This window comes from Budorcas taxicolor, chromosome 8 (assembly GCF_023091745.1).
Source record: "Budorcas taxicolor isolate Tak-1 chromosome 8, Takin1.1, whole genome shotgun sequence".
Classification (NCBI taxonomy): domain Eukaryota; kingdom Metazoa; phylum Chordata; class Mammalia; order Artiodactyla; family Bovidae; genus Budorcas; species Budorcas taxicolor.
This window is the reverse complement of record NC_068917.1, coordinates 23,813,662-23,836,309: the sequence shown is the minus strand read 5'-3', so window position 1 is coordinate 23,836,309 and position 22,648 is coordinate 23,813,662. Positions and strand designations below refer to the sequence as shown.

The following is a 22,648-nucleotide window of genomic DNA, read 5'->3' as shown; positions in this document are numbered from 1 at the left end:
TCGCATGAGGTGCCAAAGTACTGGAGTTTCAGCTTTAGCATCATTCTTCCCAAAGAAATCCCAGGCCTGATCTCCTTGCAGTCCAAGGGACTCTCAAGAGTCTTCTCCAACACCACAGTTCAAACGCATCAATTCTTTGGTGCTCAGCTTTCTTCCCAGTCCAACTCTCACATCCATACATGACTACTGGAAAAACCATAGCCTTGACTAGACGAACCTTAGTCGGCAAAGTACTGTCTCTGCTTTTCAATATGCTATCTAGGTTGGTCATAACTTTTCTTCCAAGGAGTAAGCGTCTTTTAATTTCATGGCTGCAGTCACCATCAGCAGTGATTTTGGAGCCCCCCAAAATAAAGTCTGACACTGTTTCCCCATCTATTTCCCATGAAGTGATGGGAACGGATGCCATGATCTTCGTTTTCTGAATGTTGAGCTTTAAGCCAACTTTTTCGCTCTCCTCTTTCACTTTCATCAAGAGGCTTTTTAGCTCCTCTTCACTTTCTGCCATAAGGGTGGTGTCATCTGCATATCTGAGGTTATTGATATTTCTCCCGGCAACCTTGATTCCAGCTTGTGCTTCTTCCAGTCCAGCGTTTCTCATGATGTACTCTGCATAGAAGTTAAATAAGCAGGGTGACAATATACAGCCTTGACGTACTCCTTTTCGTATTTGGAACCAGTCTGTTGTTCCATGTCCACTTCTAACTGTTGCTTCCTGACCTGCATACAGATTTCTCAAGAAGCAGGTCAGGTGGTCTGGTATTCCCATCTCTTTCAGAATTTTCCACAGTTTATTGTGATCCACACAGTCAAAGGCTTTGGCATAGTCAATCAAGCAGAAATAGATGTTTTTCTGGAACTCTCTTGCTTTTTTGATGATCCAGCGGATGTTGGCAATTTGATCTCTGGTTCCTCTGCCTTTTCTAAAACCAGCTTGAACATCAGGAAGTTCACGGTTCACATATTGTTGAAGCCTGGCTTGGAGAATTTTGAGCATTACTTTACTAGCGTGTGAGATGAGTGCAATTGTTCGGTGAAATGCAAATCAAAACTACAACATGGCATCAGTTCAATTTAGTCACTCAGTCGTGTCCGACTGTTTGCGACCCCATGAACCGCACCATGCCAGGCCTCCCTGTCCATCACCATCTCCCGGAGTCCACCCAAACCCATGTCCATCAAGTCGGCGATGCCATCCAACCATCTCATCCTCTGTTGTCCCCTTCTCCTCCTGCCCTCAATCTTTCCCAGCATCAGGGTCTTTTCTAGTGAGACAGCTCTTTATAACAGATGGCCAAAGTATTGGAGTTTCAGCTTCAACATCAGTCCTTCCAATGAATATTCAGGACTGATTTCCTTTACGATGGACTGGTTGGATCTCCTTGCAGTCCAAGGGACTCTCAAGAGTCTTCTCCAACACCACAGTTCAAAAGCATCAATTCTTCGGTGCTCAGCTTTTTTTCACAGTCCAACTCTCACATCCATACATGACCACTGGAAAAACCATAGCCTTGACTAGATGGACCTTACTTCATACCAGTTAGAATGGTGCTCACCAAAAAATTTACAAACAATAAATGCTGAAGAGGCTATGGAGGAAAGGGAACCCTCCTACACTCTTGGGGGGAATGTCAGTTGGATATGGCCACTATGAAGAACATCATAGAGGTTCCTTAAAAGAGTAAAAATATAGCTACCATATAATCCAGCAATCCCAGCCCTAAGTATATACTGAAAGAAAACCATAATTCAAAAAGAAACATGAATTACAATGTTCACTGCAGTACTATTTTCAGTAGCCACAACATGGAAGCAATCTTAATGTCCATCAACAGAGGAATGGATAGGGGCTTCCCTGGTGGCTCAGTGGCTAAGACGCTTTGCTCCCAATGCAGGGGGCCTGGTCAGGGAACGAGATCCTACATGCTGCAACTAAGAGTTCACATGGCACAACTGAAAATCCCACATACCGTAACTAACATATCCAGCATGCAACAAAGACTGAAGGTCCCACATGCCACAACTAAGGCCTGGTACAACCAAGCAATAAGGAAACATTTGAAAAACAAGGAAGGAAGGAATAGATAAAGATGTGGTGTATATGTATACATATACACAATGGAATATTACTCACCCCCACAGGAGGCTGAGCCAGACCTGCCTTGGAATGTTGAGTGTCTCCCGGGGAGACATGGGTCAGCAGTGACCTGCCGCGGGCACAGGGGCTCTGGCTGCAGCAGATGTGCGAGGAACAGAGTGTGGCTTAAGTACTCTTGGAGGAGGTCGCCATTAGCTCCACTGTGGAACAACTGAGCGGAGGACCCACAGACTGGATAACAATTACACCAAAAAAGTTCTCTCGCTGTTGTGAAAGTTCCAGGGCCCACAACAAACTTCCCAGCCTGGGTATCTGGCAAAAGGACTGAGAACCTCCAGGGAAACAGACTCTCAGAGGGCACAACAAAACCTTGTGCGCACCAGGACCCAGGAGAAAGGGACCGTGACCCCACAAGAGACTGAGCCAGACTTGCCTGTGAGTGGGAGTCTTCAGCAGAGCTGTGGGTCGACAGTGGCCTGCTGCAGGGTCGGGGGCACTGACTACAACAGTCCTGGGAGCCACAGCGTGCTGGCATTAAGCACTTTTGAAGGAGGTCGCCTATATCACCATTACCCCACCATAGTTTGGCCTCTGACCAAACTACAGGGAGGGAACACAGCCCCACCCATCAGTAGGAAATTGGATTAAAGAATTACTGAACATGGCTCTGCCCACTAGATCAAAGCAAGACCCAGTTTTACCCACAGCCATTCCCCTCCTTCAGGAAGCTTCCACAGGCCTCTTATCCTTATCCCCTTATCCATCAGAGGGGAAGACAAAATGAAAATCACAGTTATAGAAAACAAACCAGACTGATCACGTGGATCACAACATTGTCTAGTCCAATGAAACTATGAGCCATGCTGTGGTCACCCAAGAAAGATGGGTTTTGGTGAAGAGTTCTGACAAAATGTGATGCACTGGAGAAGGGAATGGCAAACCACTTCAGCATTCTTACTGTGAGAATCCCATAAACAGTATGAAAAGGCAAAAAGATATGACAGTGAAAGATAAACTTCCCAGGTCAGTAGGTACCCAATATGCTACTGGAGAAGAGTGGAGAAATAACTCCAGAAGGAATGAGGAGGCTGAACCAAAGTGGAAACAACCTCTGTTTGGAAGTGTCGCAAAGAGTCGGACACGACTAAGTGACTGAACTGAACTGAACTGGTGTTGGAAGGAAAGTCCAATGCTGTAAAGAATAATATTGCATAGGAACCTGGAACGTTAGGTCCATGAATCAAGGTAAATTCAAAGTGGTCAAACAGGTGACGGCAAAAGTGAACAATGACATTTTAGGAATCAATGAATGAAAATGAAACAGAATGGGAGATGACCATTATATCTACTACTGTGGGCAAGAATCACATAGAAGAAATGGAGTAGCCGTCACGATCAACAAAAGGGTCTGAAATGCAGTACTTGGGTGCAATCTCAAAAATGACAGGATGATCTCTGTTCATTTCCAAGGTAAGCCATTCAATATCAGTGTAATCCTACGCTATGCCCCAACCACTAATGCCCAAGAAGCTAAAGTTGAACAGTTCTTTGAAGACTGTAAGATCTTCTAAAATAATACCAAAAAAAGATGTCCTTTTCATCATAGGGGACTGGAATGCAAAAGCAAGAAATAAGACATACCTGGAGTAACAGGCAAGCTTGGCATCAGAGTACAAAATGAAGCAGGGCAAAGGCTAACAGTTTTGCCAAGAGTACACACCAGTTATAGCAAACACCCTTTTCCAACAACACAAGAGACAACTCTACAGAAGGACATCACCAGATGGCCAACACTGAAATGAGACTGATTACATTCTTTGCAGTCGAAGAGGGAGAAGCTCTACACAGTCAGGAAAAAGAAGACCAGTAGCTGACTATGGCTCAGATCATGAATTCCTTATTGCCAAATTGAGACTTAACTTGAAGAAAGTAGGGAAAATCACTAGACCATTCAGGCATGACCTAAATCAAATCTCTTATGACTATATAGTGGAAGTGACCGATTCAAGGGATTAGATCTGATAGACACAGTGCCTAAAGAACTATGGACAGAGGTTCATAACACTGTATGAGAGCTCAGTTCAGTCTCTCGAGTGGCCCACTCATTGCGACCCCATGGAAGCACATGAGGCTTCCCTGTCCACCACCAACTCCCAAAGCTAGCTCAAACTCATGTCCACCAAATCGGTGATGCCATCAAACCATCTCATCCTCTGTTGTCCCCTTCTCCTCCTGCCCTCAATCTTTCCCAGCATCAGGGTCTTTTCTAATGGGTCAGTTCTTCGCAGTAGGTGGCCAAAGTATTGTAGTTTCAGCTTCAACATCAGTCCTTCCAATGAATATTCAGGACTGGTCTCCTTTAGGATGGACTGGTTGGATCTCCTTGCAGTCCAAGGGACTCTCAAGAGTCTTCTCCAACACCACAGTTCAAAAGCATCAATTCTTCAGTGCTCAGCGTTTTTTCATAGTCCAGCTCTCACATCCACACGTAACTACTGGAAAAACCATAGCTTTGATAAGACAGACCTTTGTTGGCCAAGTAATGTCTCTGCTTTTCAATATGCTGTCTAGGTTGGTCATAGCTTTTCTTCCAAGGAGTAAGTGTCTTTTAACTTCATGGCTGAAGTCACCATCTGCAGTGACTTTGGAGCCCAAGAAAATAAAGTCTCTTACTGTTTTCCTTGTTTCCTCATCTATTTGCCATGAAGTGACGGGACCAGACGCCATGATCTTAGTTTTCTGAATGTTGAGTTTTAAGCCAGCTTTTTCACTCTCTTTCACTTCATCAAGAGGCTCTTTAGTTCTTCTTCATTTTCTGCCATTAAAGTGGTGTCATCTGTGTATCTGAGGTTATTGATATTTCTCTTGGCAATCTTGATTCCAGCTTGTGCTTCATCTAGCCTGGCATTTCACATGATATACTCTGCACATAAGTTAAATAATCAGAGTGACAATATACAAGCTTGATGTACTCCCTTTCCTATTTGGAACCAGTCTGTTGTTTCATGCCCAGTTCTAACTGTTGCTTCTAACTGCATACAGAATCCTCAGAAGACAGGTGAGATGGTCTGGCATTCCCATCTCTTTAAGAATTTTCCACAGTTTGTTGTGATCCACATAGTCAAAGGCTTTGGTGTAGGCAATAAAGCAGAAGTAGATGTTTTCCTGGAACTCTCTTGCTTTTTTGATGTAAGATGTACAGGAGGTAGTGATCAAAACCATACTCAAGAAAAAGAAAAACATAAAAAGGCAAAATGGTTGTCTGAGGAAGCCTTAAAAACAGCTGAGAAAAGAGAAGTAAAAGGGAAAGGAGAAAAGGAAAGATATACCCATCTGAATGCACAGTTCCAAAGAATAGCAAGGAGAGATAAAAATGCTTTCCTAAGTGAACAGTGCTAGAAACAGAGGAAAAAAATAGATTGGAAAGATCAGAGATCTCTTCAAGAAAATTAGAGATACCAAGGGAACATTACATGCAAAGATGGGCACAATAAAGGACAGAAACAGTACGGACCTAACAGAAGCAGAAGATATTAAGAAGAGGTGGCAAGAATACACAGAAGAACTATACAAAATAGATCTTCATGACCCAGGTAACCATGATGGTGTGATCACTCATCTAGAGCCAGACATCTTGGAGTGCGAAGTCAAGTGGGGCTTAGGAAACATCACTAAGGACAAAGCTTGGGGAGGTGATGGAATTCCAGCTGAGCTAATTCAAGTCCTAAAAGATGATGCTGTGAAAGTGCTGCACTCAATATGTCAGCAAATTTGGAAAACACAGCAGTGGTCACTGGACTGGAAAAGGTCGGTTTTCATTCCAATCCCAAAGAAAGGCAATCCCAAAGAATGTTCAACCTACTGCACAACAGCACTCATCTCACATGCTGGCAAAGTAATGCTCAAAATTCTCCAAGCCAGGCTTCAACCATGAACTTCCATATGTTCAAGCTGGATTTAGAAAAGGCAGAGGAACTAGACATCAAATTGCCAACATCCTTTGGATCACTGAAAAACAAGATTCAATTCCAGAAAAACATCTACTTCTGCTTCAATGACTTCGCTAAAGCCTTTATATGGATCACAACAAACTGTGGAACATTCTTAAAGCGATGGGAATACAAAACCTCCTTGTCTGCCTCCTGAGAAACCTGTATGGACTTCAAAAAGTAACAGTGAGAGTCGGACATGGAACAATGGACTGGTTCAAAATTGGGAAAGGAGTACGTCAAGCTGTATATTGTCACCCTGCTTATTTAACTTATATGCATCATGAGAAATGCCAGGCTGGATGAAGCTCAAACTGGAATCAAGACTGCTGGGAGAAATATCAATAACCTCAGATATGCAGATGACACCATCTTAATAGAAGAAAATGCAGAGTAACTGAAGAGCCTCTTGATGAAGGTGAAAGAAGAGAGTGAAAAAGTTGGCTTAAAACTCAACATTCAAATAACTAAGATCTTGGCACCGAGTCCTATCACTCCCTGGCAAACAGATGGGGAAACAATGGAAACAGTGACAGACTTTCTTTTCTTGGGCTCCCAAACCACTTCAGACAGTGACTGCAGCCATGAAACTAAAAGATGTTTGCTCTTTGGAAAAAAAGCTATGACAAACCTAGACAGCATATTAAGAAGCAGAGTCATCACTTTTCCAACCAAAGTCCGTGTAGCTAAAGCTATGGTTTTTCCAGTAGTCATGTATAGATGGGAGAGTTGAACCATAAAGAAGGCTGAACACAAAAAATTGATGCTTTTGAACTGTGGTGTTGGAGAAGATTCTTGAGAGTCCCTTGGACTGCAAGGAGATCCAACCAGTCAATCCTAAAGGAAATCAACCCTAAATATTCATTCAATGGACTGAAGCTGAAGCTCCAAAACTTTGTCCATCTGATGTGAAAGGCCAACTCATTAGAAAAGATCCTGATGCTGGGAAAGACTGAGGTAGGAGAAGTGGCGACAGACAATGAGATGGTCGGATGGCATCATCGACTCAATGGACATGAGTTTGAGGAAACTCAGGGAGATAGCAAAGGACAGGGAAGCCTGGCATACTTCAGTTCATGGGGTCTCAAAGAGTCGTACACAACTGAGTGACTGAACAGCAACAACAATTTTTGGAATCTAAAAAAAAGGTACCAATGAACTTATCTACAAAACAGAAATAGACTTACAGATGTAGAAAAGAAACCTAGAGTTACTAGGTGGTACGGGGGGATTGACACAGACACACTACTATGTATAAAATAGATAGAAATAAGGATCTGTTGTATAGCACAGGCAACTCCAATCAATATTCTGCAATGACCTATATGGCAAAAAAGTGAATACATGCACCGAAGAATTGATGCTTTCTAATTGTGGTATTGTAGAAGATCCTTGAGAGTCCCTTGGATTCCAAGGAGATCAAATCAGTCAATCCTAAAGGAAATCAACCCTGAATATTCATTGCAAGGACTGATGCTTAAGCTCCAATACTTTGGCCACTTGATGCCAAGAGCCGACTCACTGGAAAAGACCCTGATGCTGGAAAAGGTTGAAGGCAAAAGGAGAAGGGGGCGGTAGAGGATAAGATGGTTAGATAGCATCACTGACTCAACGAACATGAATTTGAGCAAACTCCAGGAGACAGTGAATGACAGGGAAGCCTGGTGTGTGGCAGTCCATATAGTCACAAAGAGGTGGACACGACTTAGCGACTGAACAATAACAAATGCCTGATTCACTTTGCTGTACACCTGAAACCAACACAACACTGTAAACAGCTATACAGCAACAAAATTTTCTTAAAAAAGAATATAGTGGGAAAAAAATCAGTCTCTACAGTGATGTTGGGAAATTTGGACAGCCACATGTAAATCAATGAAGTTAGAACACACCCTTCTCAGTAACCTCAAAAAAAAAAAAAATCACAAAATGGCTAAAAGACTTAAATATAGACATGACACCATAAAACTCCTAGAAGAGAATGTAGGTAAAACAGTCTCTGACATACATCATACCAATGTTTTCTTAGGTCAGTCTCCCAAGGCAATACACTTTACCATAGCCAAAAGGCCTAGAAGCCATCCCATGGCAACAGAAACAAACAATAGAAATAAAGAAATGGGACCTACTCAAACTTAAAATCTTTTGCATCACAAAGGAAATATAAACAAAATGAAAAGACAACCTACAAAATAGGAGAAAATATTTGCAAATGACGTGACTGAAAGGGCTTAATTTGCAAAATATGCAAACAACTCACGCAACTCAATAGTAAAAATCAAAAAACTCTATCCAAAAATGCGCTGAAACTCTGAATAGACATTTCTGCAAAGAAGGCATAGAGATGGCCAATAGACACACGAAAAGATGTTCAACAACACTAATTATCAGAGAAATGCGAATCAAAACTACAATAAGGTATCACCTCACACCAGTCAGAAAGGAAATCATTTAAAAATCTCCAAATAGCAAAAGTTGCAGAGCATGTGGAGAAAAGGGAATCCTCTTACACTCTTGGTGGGACTGTAAGTTGGTGCAGCCACTGTAGAGAACAGTATGAAGTTCCTCAGAAAACTAAAATAGCTTTCCATATGATCCAGCAATCCCACTCATGGGCATATATTCATATGAAAGCATAATTCAAAAAGATACATGTACCCTAATGTTCATAGCAGCACTATTTACAACAGCTATGTCATGGGAACAGTATAAATGCCCATCAACTGACAAATGGATAAAAAAGGTGTGGTACATATATGCAAGGGAATACTACTCAGCCATCAAAAAGGATGAAACAACATGCCATTTGCAGCAACATGGATGAACCTAGAGATGACCATACTAAGTGAAGTAAATCAGAAAGAGAAACAGAGATACCATATGACATCACTTATATGTGGATTCTATAATACAACATTAAATGACATTCTGTATGTCATTTTATATGCATCCTATAAAATGAATCTACCTGTGAAACAGAATCACAGACGTAGAGAACACACTTGTGGTTGCCAAGGGGGAGAAGGATGCGGGAGGGATGCATTGGGAATTTGGAGTTAGCAGATGCGAAGTATCATACAGAGAATGGATAAACAACAAGGTCCTACTGTGTGTGTATATATCATAAATATGCACATATAAATGAATCATTTTGTTGTACATCAGAAATTAACACAATATTGTAAATCAACTATACCTTAAGGAGTTTAAAAAGGGGGGCTTCCCTAGTGGTCCAATCATTAAGAATTCACCTTGCAATGCAGGGGACATCAGTCGGATTCCAGGTCAGAGAAGATCCCACATGCTTTGGAGCAACTAAGCCTGTGTGCCACAGCTACTGAGCATGCGCTCTAGAGCCCACAAGCTGCAACAAGTGAAGGCCATGTGCCTCGAGCCTGTGGTCTGCAGTAAGACAAACCGCCACAATGAGAAGCCCGCTCAACGCAATGAAGAGTAGCCCTGCTCACTGTGACTAGAGAAAGCCCTTGTGCAGCAACAAAGACCCACAGTAGTCAAACAATAATAAAAAACAATCATTAAAATTTTTTTAAATTTCATTAAAATTAGCTATAAAAAAAAAAAAACAACTTCTCATCCATTGCCTCAGCAGAGGTACATGACCAATGTCCTTGTGAAGGCAAGACACTGGTGAAACCAGAAAAGTAAAGTGTTATTTGTGCTGTCAAAATCTGCCAACAAGGAAGGGTCTCATGAATCCCTGTGGTCCCAGTGAGAACGTAACAACTCGTGCTGCAGCAGTCAGAACAAAATCAACAGGCTCCCAGAAATCCGAGGAAATGGAAAGCCCTCACATACAGGGATGCAAGAAATTCCAAACTCAACTCATTATCTTCTCACCCCTCTCCCACCCCGTTTTCCACACCCTAGTCCTGCTCCTATTTTCTGTACTATACACCCAGCAGACAACTTCCCCGTCACCCTCATCACTTGGCCCTCCCATCACGAGGACCTTTAAAACATCATCTTCATTCACTCCCAGCACACTGCTGATCCCCTATACTCTCTCTTGGCTTAGCAGCTGTAACAGCCTTCTTACAAGTCTCTCTTTTTACAAATCTTCCACACTTGCTCCAGGCCAATCATTTTCTTCAAAATCTCCAGAGGAACCTTTCCAGCTTCCAAAACCAACCAGGACACTTCTCCAATGAAATCTCCAGTGCACCCCTCCTCCTCTCTCTGCTCTCAATTCCTTCCACCCCCACAGTCCTATTTTACACACGCCATATGGAATCAAGACAGGTTCCTCAAGCTCCCACACTCTCTCCCACCTCTGTGCCTTGGGCGCAGGCTCTTGCTTCTGTGTGAGATTCTTCATTGGTTTCTACCTGGAAAACTCCAGCTCACCCGACAAGGCCCATTTCAAATGCTGCCACCTCTCTGGAGCCTTCAATACCTTCTGCAGGCCGACCCAGATGCTCTATCTTCTGCACATGTATGGTCCCATATGCAGCTCCATAATCAATGTGCTCACCATTTTGTAGTGGTTTGTTCGCAGGAATATCCTCCAGCACCGAGCCTGAACATGTATGCCATGATAACACTAATGAGAACAATGTAATAACAACAATAAAAAATCCTTTGTTTCTAAAAAATGCTATTAATGTTGAGTCTTTGGTAGATTCTAGGTACTTTGCTAAGCCATGATAAGCTTCAACGACATAATTGCTAGTTGTTAATTGGTCAAGATGGTCACAAAATGATGATTTCATGTACTTCAACCCAAACATGGATCTTTTAAATTTACTCTTCACAACAACCCTAAGAGGTAGAAATATTTATTAAGAGATAAATATGATGCTATTTCCATTCTATGGATAAGAAAATTGAGGCTCAGAGGTTTCAAGTAACTTTGTCCTAGGTTCCAGGACAAAAAAGTAAGAGTCAGGAAAGTGAAAAATAAAGTGAAAGTGTTTCCAACTCTTCTGTAACCCCATGGACTGCAGCCCGCCAGGCTCCTCTTTGCATAGAATTCTCCAGGCAAGAATACTGCAGTAGGTTGCCATTCCTTTCTCCAAGGGATTGTCCCTCTCCAGGGACTGAACCTAGGTCTCCTGCATTGAAGGCAGATTCTTTACTCTCTGAGCCACCAGGGAAACCCGACAGGAGTCAGGACTCTAATCCAAAACCACTGCCTCTCAATGCTCTTAGTCAGGGCTATATCCCAACCCCCAAATTGTTTATTTAATTGTTTAATCACCTAATGAGGCAATGACATGAGGATCCCTGGAGTTAGGATGATGGTCGCCTAACACTGAGATACAAGTCTGCATTCAGCAAGCACAGAAAGGACAAATTCTGATGTGCATGTGGGAGTTAAAGCAGGTTTCTCAGCTGCCAGAGAAAGCTGTTAAATACTGAAATGAGTTAATAAAGAAGGTTATAGAATCTCTTTCAAGGGAAGGATTTCTTCCCCCAATAGGGGATAGATTCTCATCTGTCTGAGATGGTTTAAATATAATCCTCTGTGAAGGTCAATAAATTGGGCTCACCAAGTGCTTTCCAGATTCCATATGATACTCAGATACATGAGCTTAATGTGGCTCAGAGTGGAGCCTAAAATTGGGAGGGGGCTGATCCTCCAGCCAGGCATAATCTCTTCCTCCTTTAAATGCTCTCGGCCTTCTGATTTGACCTTCTTTATGACATATGCAGTGATTTTTGTATGTTGTTGTGGTTTCTGAAAGAGAAACGCAATTAAAGGATGAAATGTGTGTGGTTCATTTTCATATCTCCCACAGTGCCTAACAGAGTGTTCAGTACTACATTTAAAAATTTGTTATTTTCTCTTCTTTCCTGTTCTGAAAGGATCATACAGTCCCAAACTGAAAATAAGCCCCTGATTTTCATCCAAAATCCATTATCAAAACTCATCTACTCACACCATGGGGCAAAGTTTTCTAAAATATGCTTTTGGTCCAGTCATTACTGGACACATTTTTTTCGTTCTCCTTGCATCATTTTGAAATATGGTCATTCAGATGTTAATTCCTTTCAGGTAAAATGTCTGAAAAATGAACCAGCATTTCAGCCAATAAGAAAGCAATCTGGCTAGATTACTAATAAAATATAACACACTCACATATCTAAGTGTTCCACAATTCCTAGTTAGAGTCACCAACAACTCGAAATAATTTCAATGGAAAAATTTTTTCCATAATTGTCACTCCACAGAAGCACAATTTTTCATGATTATAGGTACAATAAGAATTGCTCCAGCTGTATACCGGAAACTAACCACAACATTGTAAATCAACTATACGCCAATAAAAATTTTTTTAAATTGCTCTAGACCCTTATTCTCAATAAAAATAACAATACCTGTAATGAATATTAAGATAAAAAAATCTTTCAAGTGATCTAGTTCCTCTGATCCATGTAACAGTCCTTACCATTTATATCACCACTTTTGAAGATATTTAGAGGAAACTTGGATCAGAGAGATGAAGAAAATCGCTATGACTCACAAAGCTAGGAATAGCAGAGTCTAGACTGGAACCCAAGCATTTTCCTGATTCCAAATCTCATGATCTTTCTACCAAATCTTTCTGTCCACATGGCCAATCTTAAAAAAAAAAAAAACACACACACACAGAAATATTTCTACCTCATCAGTATTAAAAAGAAAATCAAGATCCATAGATAAATGATTAACTTAACAGAGGGGGCATATTTTCTTAAGTTTAGTAATTGAGCTTGAACATTAATTTCTCACAACTGGTTAAAAAATACTACCAGCTAACATTTTGAGTATTTACATCTTGCCACTGCACGCAGGAGGAAATGGCACCCCACTCCAGTACTCTTGCCTGGAAAATCCCATGGACGGAGGAGCCTGGTAGGCTACAGTCCATGGGGTCGCTAAGAGTCGGACACGACTGAGAGACCTCACTTTCACTTTTCACTTTCATGCATTGGAGAAGGAAACGGCAACCCTCTCCAGTGTTCTTGCCTGGAGAATCCCAGTGATGGGGCAGCCTGGTGGAGGCCGTCTATGGGGTCGCACACAACTGAAGCGACTTAGCAGCAGTAGCAGTAGCAGCAACTGCACTCAGTGCTTTATATGATCAATTCACCTCATACCCACAAGTTTAGAAAGTTACTTCTCTTTCCATTTTATAAAAGTGGAAACTGTGATTTACAAAGATTAAATTGTGAGGCCTTAGCTGTCTCAAGGTCACATGATTAAGAAAGTTAAGTGGCAGAACTGTGATCTGAACCCGTATCAGCAAAGCCTATAGCCTAGACTCTTAACCACCAGGGCTTCTCAAGGCTTGGTCCTGGCTAGGTAGCATCAGCTTACCTGGGAACTTGTTAGCCATGTGAATTCTCTGTCCACAACCAGATCTACTCTGGGAGAGAGGCCCAGAAAGCTATGTTTTAAAAAGCCTTCTAGGTGCTTCTAACTTACACTAAAATCTGAGAACTTCTGTGCTAGACTTAAATAAGAGTAAATAGTAACCATATATATATATATATGGATTCCACATATGCTCTGTGCTATCAGGGAGTGCCAGAAGGAAGTGAGAGGAGTTGGAGATAACTAATAGGGTTTTCGTAAATGAAAATCTTCAGGGGCTAGAAAAGCCAAAAAGGGAAGAAATAAGCTTAACTAGTGCACGCAGAAGCTGAAAACAGCAATGACGAGCAATTAATCAGGCAATATGTTACACTGTAATCAGGGATCAGAAAATTCCGGAAGGACTAAATGACACAGAGTTTATTACTGCAATGGTAAATGATCATTAATAAAACGTGGCTATTAAAAGAACTAAAGAGATGAATAATCACAGAAAGGAAATATCAGCGGTAGAAGGAAAAACTTGTGGTCTTAATCACTTGAAGGAATTCCAGGTCTGGACACAGAATCAAAAGAAAAGAATGGAAATTAGCAGTGTTATGAGAATACGGCATAAACCTGATTGCTTTTTTCATATACAAAAAAAAGCTAGTTACAAAGACACCATGCACTGGGGAATAAAAAGTCTGGCTAACATCTCAACCACTAAAAATAAATTTACATAATTGTAGTTGCATATTGTTTAGCATCAATTCCTATCTCTGGTGTATAAATAAGAAATTATCTTGTTGAAACTGCTAAAATGTAGAGATTACCTGACTTGAATTTATCTAGTTCCACTGGTTTTTCTTCAGATTTATCTGGCTGATGACCTCTGCTGACCTGTAAACTTCCTAAAGGACTAACTGCACAGGAGTTTGCAAAGAGAGAACCAGGAGCAGCTTCCAGGGCATGTCATTCCAATATCATTCATTGTATCTCTACAGAGAGCTGCTTTTTCAAAGCGTAATGTGGCGGGACTGAAAAGTGATATCAAGAAGAAAAAAAAAACCTGCAATAAAGTATAAAAAGAAAAAGGATTACAACAGAGACACCAAAAGTCATTACCCCTCAAAACTGTGGGTTAGTCCTTTCATTTAAGGACTACTGGTTTGAGATCTTTAAAAAGAAAAATTGTCAGTTAAGTAGAAGCAAAGAGAATATGGCAATTAAAGATATCAAAGGAAATACTAACCAGTAAAATCATCTAACTGGAATTATGAGAAAATATCATAATTTCCATGGAGGAAAAATTATGTTCTTCTCCAACTTGGTGTTTTGCAGGAATTTTTCATTTTCTCATAGCAATGAAAATTAGTTAAATTAGTTAAAATGTAGTGGGACTTCCCTGGCAGTCCAGTGGTTAAGCCTTCATCTCTCAATGCATGGGCTGTGTGTTTGATCCCTGGTCATGCAACTAAGATCCCACATGCCTCGTGGCCAAAAAAAAACCAAAACAAAACAGAAGTAATATTGCAACAATTTTAAAAACTTTAAAAACGGTCCACATCAAAAAAATCTTTCAAAAAATGTATCAACTGCTTGTTATGTGCCAGAAATATGATTTTTATACCAATTCTGTGATGTATGTGTTATTTTTCGCCCTTAATTTATTTTATAAAGAAATTTTATGGCAGAAAATTATTCTCCAAAGTGAGTCTCTAATTTCTGCCCCTCCGTATATGTACGTGGTGTTTCTCCATAAACAGGTGGCACTTACCTTCTTTCCCTTCGAATCTGCTGAGTCTAAGACTAATTTGGCCAATAAAATGCAGAGAAAGAAATATTATGAGTATTCAAAGCAAGCTATTAAGAACGCCGGGTAGTTTCTACATCTTGAAATCTAGCCACTGTGTTGTAAGAAAGCCCAAACAGCTCTTGTGAAATATAAGCCAAACCTCTGGCTGGCAGTCTTCACTTGAGCTCCCCCCAGTCAATAGCCAGTACCAACTTGCCAGTTAGCCGAGTGCACCATCTTGAAAGTATATCCTCCAACCCCAGTTAAAACACCCCAGCTGGCGACACATGGAACAGAGCTGAGCTCTACCAAATCCTATCCAAACTGCAAAATCATTGTTTTAAGTCACCAAGCTTTGAGGCAGTGTATTACACAGCAACAGACAACTGAAGCACTAAACTACCATAGTGAGACGGTCCAACATCAGGTAGGCCATGCCTTTCTCTTTCATGTAAATTAACAAGCTGCATCTGAGGATTTGCAAAGAAAGGATTTCCAATCAGAGGCAAGGGTACTGGGGGAAAAAACGCTTATATGGACATTTTATGCCAACAAATAGTCACTGAGAACCTGGGAGGTGCCACGAACTGAGCCTAGATGCTACAGATAAAAAGCTGAGTAGTCAAAGACCTGAACTCAAGAAATTCTCCATGCAAGGCCACTAAGCCAAAATTTCAATACCACAGGAAATTAGGGATCTGAGTTAAAAAGTTAATACTGCCAGGCTTCCCTGGTGGTCCAGTGGTTAAGAATCCACCTTGCAATGCAAGGGACACCGGCTCCTTCCCAGGTCTGGGAAGATCCCACATTCCTTGCTGCAGCTAGGCCCTTATGCCACAACTACTGCACCTGTGCTCTAGAGCGTGCCGGCTACAACTACTGAGTCCATGCACTGCAACTACCGAAGCCTGAGCACCCTAGAGCCTGTGCTCTGCAGGAGGGAAACCGCTGCAACCAGAAGCCCGAGTTCAGCAACTCGAGAGTAGCCCGCCATCCACCCCCGCTACTCTCTGAAACTAGAGAAATCCAGTGCACGACAATGAAGACCAAGCGCAGCCAAAAATAAAAACAGTAAATAAATAAAGTAAAAGCTTTAAAAAAAAGTTAATACTCTTGGCACTGCAGCCAGGTAGCCCACCAGTTCAGTCTCTGGTTTCAACAGTGTTTACACGGAAGAGACCCAGCGCCGCCCTGGCTCCTGGCCTCCGACTCCACTCCAACTCCCTTTCCAAATGCAACCTTGGAACCTACGCTGAGTTTCGTATCCTCACTCAACCGTGGCCTTCCCAGATACTCCCAGAATTATTCCACCGAGGTGGAGGACTCAGGCAACTGCCTGGTCCACAAGACTCTGCAGGCCTCCTTCCACTTACCTCTCGCTGGGCTTCTATTTTGACTACGACCATGTGACTCGGGAAGACATGAGCTCTTCGCTGAGCTGGCCGAGGAGAAAAGCGAGAACGCCAAGCCTCTCTTTAACACACAAACGACTGCAGCTAAGCCCTCTTCCAGAACTTGCCGTAGGGAAGCCGTTCCAAGACAAGTGGGGCAAAACCTTTGACACTATGGAACCTACCGTCGTTATGGAGAAGAACCTGAACAAGGCCCTATTGGATCCGAACGCCCCAGGTTCAGGCGGCAGGCCCCTAGCTAACTTCCGGGATGAAGGACTTCCGGGTTGAGAGGTGAAACTCACCAAGATAGCAACCACGTGACTAATTTCCATCAGCTGGCCGCCCACGGGCTGGGTGAGTATCTATCTGCTCAATACGCTCAGCCTCAAGCACGTACTGGAGAAGGAAATGGCAACCCATTCCAATACTCTTGACTGGAAAATCCAATGGACGGAGGAGCGTGGTAGGCCACAGTCCATGGGGTCGCTAAGAGTCGGACACGACTGAGCGACTTCGCTTTCACTTTTTACTTTCATGCATTGGAAAAGGAAATGGCAACCCACTCCAGTGTTCTTGCCTGGAGAATCCCAGGACGGGGGAGCCTGGTGGGCTGCCGTCTATGGGGTCGCACAGAGTCGGACACGACTGAAGCAACTTAGCAGCAGCAGCAGCAGGCACGTACAGAAGCCCCCACGGCCCAGCGGGCCTTGAGAGGCCCCTTTGACACCCCCTTGGTGTCAGGGCTTCTGTCAGCAGCCTCCCTTTGCAGACACTAGGCAGTTTTTAACCACCCTGGGGCCTTCTCCCAAGTGAAGAAAGTGTTAGTAGCTCAGTCCTATCTGACTGCAACCCCATGGACTATAGCTCGCCAGGCTCCTCTGTCCATGGGATTCTCCAGGCAAGAATAGTGGAGTGAGCTGCCATTTTCTTCTCCAGGGGAATCTTCTCAACCCGTGGACCGAACCCCAGTCTTCCATATTCCGGGCAGATTTTTCACTGTCTGAGACGTCAAGGAAGCCTTGGACCCTTCTCCCAAGCTGTGAACCAAAGGTAGACAATAAAGATATTTCCAGGGAAAAACAAAAAAGTTAATGCTCTTGATTTTTTATATCCACCCTAAGGCAAGGAATTATTGGGCAAGATTTGAAATAAACTGTAGTGGGCGTAATAGAATAGTGCAAGTAAGCTTGCAGGATAGATCAATAACAACACAAAAGAAGTGTGTGTGTGTGTGTGTGTGTGTGTGTACACGTGTGTAAGATAGGAAGGCAAAATATGTTAAATGGATATTAGAGAAAGGAAAATTTAAACCATTCGTTTGTCTTTGTACATGCAACCATATATGCACACACGTACACATAGACACACACACACACACAATAACCTCTGAGCCACCAGGGAAGCCCACTCTAATGACAAGGTCCACGGAAATATTCTTACCAAATAGCATGTCAGTTCAGTTCAGTCGCTCAGTAGTGTCCAACTCTTGGCAACCCCATGAACTGCAGCATACCAGGCCTCCCTGTCCATCACCAACTACTGGAGTCCACACAAATCCATGTCCATCGAGTCAGTGATGCCACCCACCCATCTCATCCTCTGTTGTCCCCTTCTCCTCCTGCCCTCAGTCTTTCCCAGCATCAGGGTCTTTTCAAATGAGTCAGCTCTTCGCATCAGGTGGGCAAAGTATTGGAGTTTCAGCCTCAACATCAGTCCTTCCAATGAACACCCAGGACTGATCTCCTTTAGGATGGACTGGTTGGCTCTCCTTGCAGTCCAAGGGACTCTCAAGAGTATTCTCCAACACCACAGTTCAAAAGCATCAATTCTTCGGCGCTCAGCCTTCTTCACAGTCCAACTCTCACATCCATACATGACCACTGGAAAACCATAGCTATGACTAGATGCACCTTCGTTGGCAAAGTAATGTCTCTGCTTTTTAATATGCTGTCTAGGTTGGTCATAACTTTCCTTCCAAGGAGTAAGCATCTTTTAACTTCATGGCTGCAATCACCATCTGCAGTGATTTTGGAGCCCGCAAAAATAAAGTCAGCCACTATTTCCACTGTTTGCCCATCTATTTGCCGTGAAGTGATGGGACTGGATGCTATGATCTTAGTTTTCTGAATGTTGAGCTTTAAGCCAACTTTTTCACTCTCCTCTTCCACTTTTATCATAGATTCTTTAGTTCTTCTTCACTTTCTGCCATAAGGGTGGTGTTATCTGCATATCTGAGGTTACTGATATTTCTCCTGGCAATCTTGATTACAGCTTATGCTTCTTCCAGCCCAGCATTTCTCATTATGTACTCTGCATATGAGTTAAATAAGCATGCTGACAATATACAGCCTTGATGTATTCCTTTTCCTATTTGGAATCAGTCTGTTGTTCCATGTCCAGTTCTAACTGTTGCTTCCTGACCTGCGTACAGGTTTCTCAAGAGGGAGTTCAGGTGGTCTGGTATGCTCATCTCTTTCAGAATTTTCCATAGTTTATTGTGATCCATACAGTCAAAGGCTTTGGTATAGTCAATCAAGCAGAAATAGCTGTTTTTCTGGAACTTTCTTGCTTTTTCGATGATCCAGCGGATGTTGGCAATTAATTATTTAAAAATAGTTACTGAGACGTTTAGTTGCAATATTGGAGTAGCCCCATTTCCACCTCTGCAGAAGGCAATGGCACCCTACTCCAGTACTCTTGCCTGGAAAATCCTATGGACAGAGGAGCCTGGTAGGCTGCAGTCCATGGGGTTGCTAAGAGTCAGACATGACTGAACGACCTCATTTTCACTTTTCACTGTCATGCATTGGAGAAGGAAATGGCAACCCACTCCAGTGTTCTTGCCTGGAGAATCCCAGGGACAGGGGAGTCTGGTGGGCTCCCATCTGTGGGGTCAAACAGAGTCAGACATGACTGAAGCAACTTAGCAGCAGCAGCAGCATTTCCACCTCTTAGAGAGGCAGAGTTCCTCCCTCTTCAAACTAAGATTTCAAGAACATATATTCTAGACATGGCAGAAGCCTCAAACCAGAAATCACCAACTAGCATGGACAAAAAAAAATTACTTGAAGAAAAGCCTATTCCCAAGTCCAAATATTTGAAAAGAGGTGGCCTATCAACAGAAAGCCTTTTGGTAACACTGCCTTACTCCAGGCAAATTCCTAAAGAAAAACTACATTTCTCCCACCCCACAGTTTAGGGGGGTGCTGAGTGGAAAGCTGCTCTGCCACCCTACACCATTCTGGTAACCCTCAGACTCTTCCATCAGGATAGCATCCAGTGAGGTCCAGCAGTGAGCAGATCATCCCACCCCCATTAGGCAGCAACGAAACTCAACGAACAGTGAGGGGCACATCTAGTCGGCACTTGCTTTCCCCATCACTCATGTCACTAGAGCCCAGTAGATGGCTGAACCTCCATGCCTACGTGGCAACAATGAGGTGTGAGATGCAGTCAGTTGGCACTCAACTCCCTTCCTCTCCCTCATTCTCAAGGATGCCTTGTTGAATTGCCTCCCTCCCCTGTAGCAACAAAGCAGGTGAATCAGCCCTCTGCACCCCCATCCTTGATGTCAGCAAGACCTGGTTCTACACCACTTGGAGGCAATGAGGTGGTATCAGTTGATGTCCCACTTTCACTGGGAAAGTATCGGTAGGACCAAGTGGGAAGCATCCACTTGCAAGGAAACGTGTAAGCCAGTCCTCTACTTCCTATATCAGCAGAGACCCTTTAGGAAACCTGACACACACACTCATCTGATCCTCCCTTAAGCTACACCTTAGCAGGGAGATTACCTCACAAAGACGAAAAGGATTCAGTTCTCAAGAAAATGATATCCAAACTGTCCAGGATACAATCGAAAATCACTTCTTATACCAAGAACCAGGAAAACCACAAGGTAAATGAGTAAAGATAAACCTCAAGAAAAAGAAATGCAAAAAGGCAAAATGGTTGGCTGAGGAGGCCTTACAAATAGCTGTGAAAAGAAGAGAAGCGAAAGGCAAAGGAGAAAAGGAAAGATATACCCATTTGAATGCAGAGTTCCAAAGAATAGCAAGGAGAGATAAGAAGCCTTCCTCAGTAATCAATGCAAAGAAATAGAGGAAAACAATAGAATAGGAAAGACTAGAGATCTCTTCAAGAAAATTAGAGATACCAAGGGAACATTTCATGCAAAGATGAGCACAATAAAGGACAGAATGGTATGGACCTAACAGAAGGAGAAGATATTAAGAAGAGGTGGCAAGAATACACAGAAGAACTGTACAAAAAAGATCTTCACGACCCAGATAACCATGATTGTGTGATCACTCACCAAGAGCCAGATATCCTGGAATGTGAAGTCAAGTGGGCCTTAGGAAGCATCACTATGAACATAGCTAGTGGAGGTGATGGAATTCCAGTTGAGCTATTTCAGATCCTAAAAGATGATGCTGTGAAATTGCTGCTCTCAATATGCCAGCAAATTTGGAATTTGGAAAACTTAGCAATGGTCACAGGACTGGAAAAGGTCAGTTTTCATTCCAATCCCAAAGAAAGGCAAAGCCAAAGAATGCTCAAACTACCACACAATTGCACTCATCTCACATGCTAGTAATGCTTAAAATTCTCCAAGCCAGGCTTCAACAGTACATGAACCATGAACTTCCAGATGTTCAAGCTGGTTTTACAAATGGCAAAGGAACCAGAGATCAAATTGCCAACATCCGCTGGATCATCGAGAAAGCAGGAGAGTTCCAGAAAAACATCTATTTATTGACTGCTTTATTGACTATGCCAAAGCCTTTGACTGTGTGGATCACCACAAACTCAGGAAAATTCTGAAAGAGATGGGAATTCCAGATCATCTGATCTGCCTCCTGAGAAATGTGCATGCAGGTCAGGAAGCAACAGTGAGAACTGGACATGGAACAACAGACTGGTTCCAAATAGGGAAAGGAGTGTGTCAAGTGTGTATATTCTTTAACTTATGTCCTGAGTACATCATCAGAAACTCTGGGCTGGATGAAGCACAAGCTGGAATCAAGATTGCTGGGAGAAATATAAATAACCTCAGATATGCAGATGACACCACCCTTATGGCAGAAAGTGAAGAAGAACTAAAGAACCTATGATGAAAGTGAAAGAGGAGACTGAAAAAGTTGGCTTCAAACTCAACATTCAGAAAACTAAGATCATGGCTTCTGGTCCCATCACTTCATGGCAAATAGATGGGGAAACAAGGGAAACAGTGACAGACTTTATTTTCGGGGGGCTCCAAAATCACTGCAGATGGTGATTGCAGCCATGAAATTAAAAGACACTTACTCCTTAGAAGAAAAGTTATGACCAAGCTAAACAGCATATTAAAAAGCAGAGACATTACTTTGCCAACAAAGGTATGTCTAGTCATAGCTATGGTTTTTCCAGTGGTCATGTATGGATGTGAGAGTTGGACTATAAAGAAAGCTGAGTGCCAAAGAATTGATGCTTTTGAACTGTGGTGCTGGAGAAGACTCTTGCGAGTCCCTTGGACTGCAAGGAGATCCAACCAGTCCATCCTAAAGGAAATCAGTCCTGAATATTCATTGGAAGGACTGATACTGAAGGTGAAACTCCAATACTTTGGCCACCTGATGCAAAGAACTTACTCATTTGAAAAGACCCCAATGCTGGGAAAGGTTGAGGGCAGGAGAAAGGGACGACAGAGGATGAGATGGTTGGATGGCATCACCGACTCAATAGACATGAGTTTGAGTAAATTTCAGGTGTTGGTGATAGACAGGGAGGCCTAGGGTGCTGCAGCCCATGGGGTTGCAAAAAGTCGGACACAACTGAGTCACTGAACTGAACTGAAAACTCTAGTCACCAACACTGGAAATTAACCAGATACTGGAATTATCTAAAAGGATTTTAAAGGAGCCATTTATAAAAATGCTTCCATAGACATTACAAATTCCCTTTGGACAAATTTTAAAAATTATTATTATCAACCACATGCTCTCGTTACTAAGTTTATATAACTGGCACCTTTTCTTCCGGAGATGCACAAGTTGTTTGCTCCTTAACCATAAGAATACTGTATCCAATTGA

General features: G+C 42.5%; 1 pseudogene; it reads left to right on the top strand.

The window, feature by feature from the left end:
- The first annotated feature begins 12,074 nt into the window (after window positions 1-12,074).
- Window positions 12,075-16,864, top strand: LOC128052675 (ferritin light chain-like; annotated as a pseudogene).
- Window positions 16,865-22,648: the final 5,784 nt, after the last annotated feature.